We start from the raw sequence: 10,026 nt of genomic DNA on the forward strand, positions 1-10,026 counted from the left end.
GGGTAGATAAAAGGGTCGAGTGTTGGGGGAAGTGGAGTGGTCTGTGGTCCAGTTTCTGTAAGTCCTCTAGTTTTTCGATTTCGTAACCCAGAAATTAGGTAAAGGTTCTTCCACTTCAGCCATTAATACATTTATTCCGGGATTGTTAAAGACCGGATGTCGCTTTCTACCGTATGTCAATCAAAAATTATACCCAATTGAGTAAACCTTGTGTATGAAAAATGTGGAATTCTCTCTCTCTTTGAAAGTATTATTTGCTACACAATATTTTTAGTAGATTGTTTCAATACTGACCTTTAGATATTAGCGTTTTGCTTATGTAACTGTTCTAAATAATATTAAAGGCTCACTGTAACAATTTATTCCAAAGTTTGATAATTTCTGTTAAAATTTAGGGGTTAAAATACCCCACCCACCCGAGCTACATTTTCGCCATTTTTAATAACTCATAAAATTATCAAAATTACTGCATTTTTTAATAAGACATCATCAAATAATTGTGTTAAGATTTCATGAGAAAATATAATACTTTGCAATCAATTTAGGTTGTAGACAACGTGCATACAAACGTAATACATATAAATCACATGCTGTTTCTCAATAAATCGAGCCTATTTGTGTTTCATCAGAAAGGTTTGGGCTACCAATAGTTTCCTTCTATTTTAGATGTCAAAGTAAGCTTACTTGTATAATTTTGACCTTCAGTTGATATTAAAATGTCTCCATTCAAATTTTTCACCTTGTAGAATTAACAACAATGAAAACACTCCAAGAATTGCTTTTGTATGCTTTTAATTTAAATAAAACATGTATCTAAGAATCAAATATAAGTCACCTATTCAGTTTCATATTTCGTATATTATTATTCCAGGCTAACGCTTAAATTATGCTTGTTCGCATTGCAAAGCACCTACTCAGTCAGTTTTTACAGCATTACAAAAATGAAATGAAACATACATTATGAAACATACGTTACCGAGATCACACAGAACAGTAAATAACATTAAAGGTATGATAGTTTTTGGGTTTCGATGGACTGTGGTGGTTTGAAGATAGAGGTTTTTTATATTTTCAATGCGTTGTTTTGATATTTATGGAAGGTAAGATTGTATTCATTACTGAAATTATCGGTTTAAATGCATAATGTGCTCAAAGTTGCTGATGTAATTCCTGATGTAAATAAACATGGCACATTTTGAAGTTATAGAACATCTTATAAATACAGTACAACATAGGTAGCGAAACAAATGCCACTTTTGGTAAAACATGTTTCTTCAATTAGTTCTGTTTCTTAAATTTGATCATAGTGATTTTCAAATATCACTTATTAGACCTTGAGCTGACAATAACCCCCCATCCCCTCCCCCCTCTAGGGATATTTCTACGCTATGATTTTCTTAAAGCGTATAATATGAGCTATCATTCCAGAAATTCTGCCATCTGGCAGTCGGGTTCTTTTTACGTTACAGCCTACTTTATAAGTTACTATTAATAATTTCTAGAAAATACTGACTGGCACTACAATTAGCCATAAATGGTTTACTAGCTACACAATATGTCATTATATAAAGACAGAATATACAAATGTACATTTTGCAGGTAAAATTGACACTTATAGGCATGTGCTTTACGTTATCAAATGTACGTTACCAAAAATTGTAACGAAAATAGAAAATATAACTATGTGATTGTATTTGAAGTGTCTATGTCAAAAGTGTTATGAAAAGAGGTTGTGGTTATAACAGATGTGAGCTTGACGTAATTATATCAGTTGTAAGATCTTCTAATTATTACGAAAAAATAGGCGGTAATGTATAGTAAAGAAGATGAAATAATATAATGTTGACAATATGAGTTTCAAATTTATAATAATTACTTTTTTTAAAAAAAAGTCGAAAAATATTTGGGATATTGTAAAATATTTTGTTTAAGCAGATACGTAACATGTACAAATTACATAAATGTGTACTATATATTTTAAAACATATAAATATATTACAAAATATAAATCTATGTAACGAAAATTACTAATTACATAAATAATATATATAGTTTTCTTCAAACTGAATTTACAATCGAGATTAACAAAAAAATAATTTTCATGTGAAATGAAACTGGTTTACTTCAGTGGAAAATGAAATGAAATGAAATAAATAAATAAATAAATTACAAATGTGTGAAATGACTTGCAGAGAGTGAGTGCTCAGACTTGCTTCATATATATGTCACGTTCGAATTATTCAATCAATGATAATACTACAGCCCAGCATATGATAAAAACGTCAGTAGATGCAAGTAATGAAGTTTGCCAGAAATATATTATAGTGACGTGTGACTCGGCTGTTGCTAAGAAGGCATATTCTTTGGTTCTGTAGTCTAGAGATGGAGTTGGTAACATAATTGTTAGAATGGGTGTGTTTCACACAATCTGCTCTATATTTGGGCCTCTCAGAAAATTAATGAAGGGCAATGGTCTTACAGAACTTGTAATAAAATGAGGAATTTGTTCTAGTGGTTCACTTGATAAAGTATTACCAGGTAAACGCTACAACCATACCTTAAATGTACACAGGACTGTAAAGAAGCTCCTGAGCGTTTTCTTCTATGCAAGTTTGAAGAGACAAAACCCTGCAATGAAAGCATTTCAGAAGAAACTATTACAGAAACGATCTGAAAGTCCATGCAAAAGTGTTTGAAATAATAACTCTCCTGACTTTGAAGAATATTTCAATAGACGTGGGCAGTTCAAATCAGAAATCAGAAAGGGTGAAAGTGGCAAAACTGCTTAATTTTGGTTAATGTATGTAAACATAATTCACTTGATGTTGTTGCTCATCAAAGCTACACAGATTTATGCTTCTGTTTTACATACAGCATCTCTGTAAAAACTGTGCTCTTTGTTCTTCTCATTTGATCGCAATATTGATACCCGCTACCTCCTCGTTTACCTGTTGACATTGATGAATATTGATCCAGGTACAGAAGAGCTACTCCGAAGTAATGATTTCAGTGTATCTAGTTCTTCTGTACCAGCACTGAGAAATGCTGTAGATATCACTACAGAGCAGACAAGTAACAGACATGCAAAGCATGATGTTGGCATACTTGTTTTCAGTAGAAACTATGCTGCATATGTCCACTGGTGCATGACACGTCATTACAGAGCCAGGTATGTTGAAGCAACACTTCAGAATGCAGAAATACACAGAGAAGATATGCCCCAACACAAAGAAGTATAACCTACTCAAATACGCAGGAGTGAAGAAGAAGTTAATGGGGTTATGATGGCATAAAGTCCTTCACAAACCCATTCCAGGCTTAAAAAACCCCAGCAAAGATGAAAATTACTGTGTGTCGTCTGGTATTCCTGTGAAATCAGAAGTCGCTCATGACCTTAAGGCAACTGAAATAGGTGAAAAAACAATGGACGGATTACCAAAAGAAGATTGACTGAAAAATCAGTTCCTTTTCAAGACCCCATTAAGAGAAGATTAAGAGAGGAAACTTCAAAATATTTGCCACAGCTGAAGTTAAAATACTCAAAACAAAATACTACAGATAAGAGCAGAACGTAACGTGTATGAACAGTTGGTACTTTTGGCTGTTCAGCACAACATAAATCTAGAATTGACACTTTCTTTTCCTCTAGGACCTATCCAATGCCCGTTATAATAACTGCAACTGCAATGCCAATGAAAACAGACAAGTCAAAACTACTTCACTATCCAAAAAAAGAAGACATTGTTTTGTTGATTGACAGTAACAACCTGCTGCAAAGCTTAGTAAGTAACCATCCCTGCAACATTCCAAGATGTAACCGAAGTCAAATACCTAAGACAGCTTGTGTTTTGTTTTTTTCACTATTTGACATGAATGCTTTTCCGTCACATGGTACTTTGATTTTCACTCCTGACAAGTAAGAATTTTAGAGAAGATCTACCTCTTCCACGCTGATATGATTTGATCGACAGAGGACTGTTAGTGTCAGTTACAAAACACAGTTGATAAAGCTAATTCTCGAATAATGAAAGTGTGATTCCTATGCACCAAAGATGAAGAAGAAGACATCTGTATTTTGTCAATGGTGAAAAGTCACAAGTGAAGATGGGAACAAAGTTCAAGCTCGACCCTATATACCATACCACTGTTTCTATACAAAGGAAGAAGCAGACACAAGAATAATATTCATTGCATGCATATCAGTACTACTAGCACTATACGAAAGGCGAAAATCGAAGTTAGATCCCCAGATACAGACGCGTTTGTGTTATTGGGGATATCTTCAAAAATACGAAATACTCTTTTTTTACACTGGAACAGGCAATAAGAGACACCATTTAAATGCTCACAGCATCTTTATAAGCAAAGGAGAAAGAATCTGCTCAATTTTTCCTGCAATACACTGTCTGATTGGTTGACTCAACCAGTGCTTTTATTCGCACAGGGATAGTAACACCGCTAAAATTAGTAGAAAAAGACCAGGTGTATGTTGTAACATTAGCAGAGGTAGTTCACATCACTGATCTGATGACCTCTTAAAGGCATCGAAAATATTGTCTCTGCAATCTATGGAGTGAAGAATACAATAACATCAACAAACTTATAATTTGACAGGTTTCTTGCAAAGTATCAAGTAGGTGCTGGCAATGTCCCGAGCAAATATAATGGCATTGACATGAGTCTATTTCCACTGTGCAAACTGTCACTCAAAATGCACATAACACGTGTGAAATATCAATTTTCCCAATTACACCAAAAGTAGATGAAAGTGGATAGCAATTTGTATTAGAAAATCTGTTTGAATATGACTGGTGTTCCGATAATATAGTGCTTCAAGAACTAGCTGAACTTATTTGTGACACATCAGTAACATGTGACTCCAATGACTCTGATGATGACTATGAAGAAGTAGAGATGATCAATATGATTGACACCAAATACGAAACAGACAGTGAAAATGATAACTTAGGTGACTGAATCCCGCAACTAAATATTTTCTCAATTTAGATTTGTTTGAATTTATTTGGTTAAACAGATAAGCGATTGTGTGCGGGTATTTTTCAGTTACTAAAATAAACATTCAGTAACGTATCGTAACGTAGGTTACAGTGTCAGTGTTGTGCTATATGCATTTTTATATCAAACTAGTTCGAGCTTGATAAGATGCTCGCATTATTTAAGTTTGAACATCATTATAAGGATTACATAAACAATCTATTGACTGAGAAATGAAAATATTATATCGTGAATTTTAGTAACGTATATAATTGTAACGTACTTGTTCTTAAAAACGGCTGAGCGATAAAAACTTAAATACTAATGTAATGCGTATCTGAAAATACTATAATTTAGACATATCTGATATTTTCTGACAATTAAACTTATTGAATTAACTGATATGAGAATTTTTGTAAAACATATGGTAACGTAAATTACAATATGAATTGATCGATTGAGAGAACAAAACTAAGCGGGAACATTGACAACAGCATATTCTGCATATTACTAAACCCACTTGCTAATGATTGTGGTTGTTTCTACCATATAAATCACCACATTCCAGTTTTATCATTTATTAAATAATTGTTGAGGTAACGTAAATAACAGGCTGTAACTCATAGAGAACCCGCTGGCAAGATGGCAGAATTCAGAAATATGATCTACATACAAGGGGCTTCAAAACTAATGGGGTCTACAAAAATCCCTAGAGGGGGGAGGGTTTCACCTTCCAGCCCTAGGCCTATATACTGTGGGGCGGAACTACTGAACTTACATTTCCTTAACGAAAACATAGATGAGACTCCTTGTTCATTTTGTGGTTGTGGTATCATTGTTGTCAATTCTGAGTTCTTACTAAAGTTCAATATTTTACTTTTAAAAATGTTAACAAATACTAACGAACTAATTCATTCAAAAGCTGATGTGTTTCAACTGTAACATATAGATTACCGCGGTATGGAACTGTGTTTAAAACATTAAGTCTAGTTAACTACCTTTATCTAAATTCGGTAACGTATGTTTCAGAACTACACAAGAGGACACATTATAACATCAATGTACACCATATGACAGAAATATACTCTACAATTTGATGTGAGAGGTTGCGAGAAATCTAGTTTTGGTATCAGTATCAGAATAAATTCATCATACATGGATAGATGCATATGTACATATTTACAGAGTCTGTACTATTTGTTTGGAACACGCCAGTGGTGCATTGATGTCTTTATGATATATTTATAAAATCTATTTTTAGTAAATGGATTGAAACATACATTACTTTAAATATTAATTACAACAATACCAATTAGTATTACTCATACGACCGAACAACAAACAGATATGATGCATGACATCTTGATTCCAGGACTTGCTCAATTTATATCTGTGACGCCCTGTACTACCTGTTCATAATGTCAAGCAAATGCATAACTATAGATGTTTTCATAATAGTTTGGCACTATTTCAGAGGCATACGCATTGAAAGGTTTTTGTTGAAGGATATTGAAGGGATTTGGTGGAAATTTCTATTTCGAACAAAACAGATAAAACGTTCAAGCACCACCAAAAGGTACATCAATATATATATGTATCAGAAATTGCTTTGATTGGTTTAGAACTGTATATGCTCATTTCATTTCTTATAATCAGATTGGGCTTTGTCCTTTAAAAAGAGGTCTTAAATACTTAGCTGAAATTGACAGAAAATTCAATTTGCATTTAAAAACATAAACTTTATAATCCTTTCAAATGATTAAAAAACATAACTGTACTGTGATCTTTTTTCACTTTACTTTTAAAAGAAAATGACAATTTCATTATATGTTCGATTCTCCATTTCTCGTTATTTTACTAGAATACACTGTATATTTAACATCTATCAGGCAGCCATTCTGATACAAATTAATTTTACATTGTAGTTACATTCAAAATCATTTGAATTAAAGAAGAGTAACATGTTTAGTTTTAAAAGAAATAAAAGCAGCATTTAAATTATATTATTGTAATACGTTATGCATTTTGAAAATGGCACCATCGTGATTAAAACGAGAGAAATAGCTCATACTGGTAACGTAGTTTTCAACTGAAATTATTTTAACAAAATCAAATGACTTCTACTACAGCAATGATTACTTAGATCTTATCCATATGTATGTTTGTAAACTTATTTCTGGCGGCCAGTTTGAAAATGACAGGACAGTATCTTTATTACATTTATCTGAATAGCCAAACTTCAGTCCCTTGAAAACTTGTTTGATTTGTTTAATTTATGATACCGAATATTTGAACTGTAGTAGCTCATCAATATTTGTAAGCATTACCGATTTCAGGTGGTCATTTTGTGAGCGGTAAAATCCTCTATAACATGTTTAAATCAATATCAGGTGATATCTGTTATAGCTTCGACTTTTTAAGAGCCATTATACCTCTTTCATATGTACATGTTTGACCGCATTTAAGGCATTTATATTGAAATTTAGAAAATGGTAGCAATCTTAATTTGAATTGTATGTGTTACTAGATAACCTATTTTGTTGATAGTTTAACAACCTTACATTTTTGGTGATTAAATTACTACGTACATACTGACTACTAAAAAGATCTAAGCTAGCATACAAGAGAATTAAAGTCAGTAAAATATGAAAACTTTGGGGGCATTAACTCTTATGTATAGTTATTCCAGAGTAATTTGAAATAGCTGTCATCTTGATTAAAAACTTATATTGCTTTTCTTTTGATGTTCCCATAGGGAACTTCCTTGAAAATTTTGCGTTCGTATCAGCTTTTGCAATACTTTTATCATTTCTACACCACTAGCAAATAATAGGTCTGTCAGTATGCAAATCGCACAGAAATGAAACACGAACTATAGGTTTGGCCAACGGACATTAAGGTGCAAAGGTATCTTACTTTTTAGTTAGTTATTCATTCATTTTGTTTTTTATTGTAAACATGAGGGTTCTGTTCCTTTATAAAGGATTAGAAGTTCTTAAGATTTCCCGCGTAAGTATATGTACTAATGTGGTGGGTGAGGTACATCAACCCCTACTTTTTACATTTTATTCGGTATGCAATGTATAGCGTAGCATTATTTGACAACCAAATTAAATTATTGATTATTTCAGGCATTAAAAGATAAGATTTATTATAAGAAATGTCACATAAATTTCTTTTTCACCATTCAAATCAGCGTTATCCCTATGCAATGCTATATTGTATCCATTAGACAGCAACGTTTTGTTTTCTAAAATCATCATTAGATTTTACTGACATGTTTGCTCAGACCGACATCCACCCTTAAAAGTTTCCTGAATGATAGTATAACATCGTGGTAGAGCCCAACCTTTGCCTAATTTCTGGATTACGAAATTCATTTTTTTTAGCCTTGGCCCACGGACCAGAGCTAGGATGAATATTGAACTGGAAAAGCCGCGTTTCGTAAACGCAGTCAGCTAACAATGTAAACGTAAAAGTAGTTCTTAGAGAACACATCTCATAACATGTTTAGTCTAACAGGTGTTAACTGGTGTATATTTTCCTCTGGTAGAGACTGTTTTCCTGGAACGTAGATATTCTTACTGGTTCCTTGTCATGCACAAGCTCTAAAGATCACTTTCAGAATAAAGAGTCAAGAACGCCCGTTTTATCTCTTGCAGTGTCTTTTCGATCTTGCTTTGCTTTACGCTTCTAGAGAATCTATCCTTACCTTAATTTTGATAAGCCGGTAGGTGGCATAATTCTTATCCTATGCGACTGCCCGTCCGGCTTAGTGCATTTGTCGACAGAAAGCAGTTTTGTAACTTGCTAGTTGAGACAGCCTGCAAATAACAGAAATAACGTATTTGATGTGGCATCATTTCATGTAATTCAGTTAAAAATGCCATATTAGTACAAAAAGATAACAGATGTGTTTTGAATTATACCAACAATGAATAGAAGTTCTAGACATGTATTTAAAATAATAAGCTTTCCGTTTAACATGCTAATTAAATTACGTTTTATGTGCGTTCAATCATAATTCCACGAGTATTATTCATACTATGTTTGGCAGAGAGAAAAGTTCAATTACATTGAAATTTTGTGGATAAACCGAGTTAGGCTGGAAGCTATTTTGATTTTGATAATCCAGTCTCTCTTGTGTTCATATTTTGACGTATGTATGTGTCATTTTAGGGAGAAATACATACAGCAGTTTATATATAAATTGGATCTGTGTAGGTTATAGACATTTCTATTTGTCATTTATTGATTTAAGAGAGTGTCTGTCATGTATCTTGTAGATAAATAATGAATTAATATTGCTAGATGGAGAAGAATGTCTGTTATATTGTTATAGAAATATTGAATAACATTGTTGGAATAAGAAATCTGATTTTACATTTATTTTTTTAGATTTTGGTATTACGTGTTTTGTGAATAGAAGATTGTTTGTAAGTTCAATGGCTATGTTTTAATGGAATTAAATGCGTGTTTCAAGTGTTCCCTCCATATTTGCAGCATTTACACATTTACGCCCTGGAAGCCCACCTTCAACGAAGTTTGAACTCATAACTTAGGAGTTATCTGTACGAAGATCTGTCTGACGAAATCTATTTTAACTTTGTTTAATCTTCAGACATTCCCTACATTGGGTGTATCCATGAAACTAAATATGGCTTCCGCAGAATTATGGAAGGGAAAACTTCATGTGAGGAAGCCATCCAGTTGGCTTACGGAAGGTCGGTTCTACCCAGGTGCCCGCTAGTGAAATAATACACGGAGGGGCACCAGGGGTATTCCTCCACCATTTAAGCTGGTAAGTCGCCATATGACCTATAATTGTGTCGGTGCGACGTTTAACCCAACAAAAATACCAAAAAAAATATCCTTTCAAAATAACGGACATTAATATTGGAAACTGCATTTTGAAGATATAAAGCCGTGATCAATATTATAAGTGAAATATCCTTTCTAAATGTTTGACACTTTGAGTTATACTTTTATAACAAATTTTTAATCAGATCCCACATGTATCCGAATATTTAT

This window comes from Mercenaria mercenaria, chromosome 11, assembly GCF_021730395.1.
Source record: "Mercenaria mercenaria strain notata chromosome 11, MADL_Memer_1, whole genome shotgun sequence".
In the NCBI taxonomy this organism is placed as follows: Eukaryota; Metazoa; Mollusca; class Bivalvia; order Venerida; family Veneridae; genus Mercenaria; species Mercenaria mercenaria.